The following is a 652-nucleotide window of genomic DNA, read 5'->3' on the forward strand; positions in this document are numbered from 1 at the left end:
AGCTGAGCACAACGTAATGGAATTCAAAGAAAAAACCAATTGTGCCACATGAGATCATATAGTAGTAATTTACGAAAAAGGAGAGAGATGAAGAAAAAAAGTCATCGTGAAATACTAGTTCTTTTGCAAGAGCTTACTAATCTGATAAAATAAATTAACCATTATCGAACCCCATATTGAAGTACATTTCATCTAGTCCAGCATTTAATGCAAGTGTCTGAATAAGAAGGGTCCTTGCCATGGAAAGCTCAAAGCACTTGAGAAGAAAGACAAAAGAATGAAGAAAATTATGCTCCTCAACCTATGAAAATCGATAGATAAAAATGCCATAATATCCTTCATTGTATGAATGTTCTCCTCATTAAGACGTTTATGAAAAACACCATCTTCACCAATCTTCCCAAACACCAGACTTCATCAGCTAGAAATGGTTAATATGCCTTTTGTATACAAAAGGAGAATGGAATCTCATGTGAAACACCTTAAAACAAATATATATGTACATATATATATATAAAAGGTGACCCATTAAGAATGAAGTGGTATTATGTATGAAATTTTTTTCACAAAGAGCAAATTTTTTGTAACACAACAACTTAAGAAACATCTAGAAACAAGCTTTTCCAATCCACGTAAGTTAAAAAATTCAATG

This window comes from Nymphaea colorata, chromosome 7, assembly GCF_008831285.2.
Source record: "Nymphaea colorata isolate Beijing-Zhang1983 chromosome 7, ASM883128v2, whole genome shotgun sequence".
Lineage (NCBI taxonomy): Eukaryota > Viridiplantae > Streptophyta > Magnoliopsida > Nymphaeales > Nymphaeaceae > Nymphaea > Nymphaea colorata.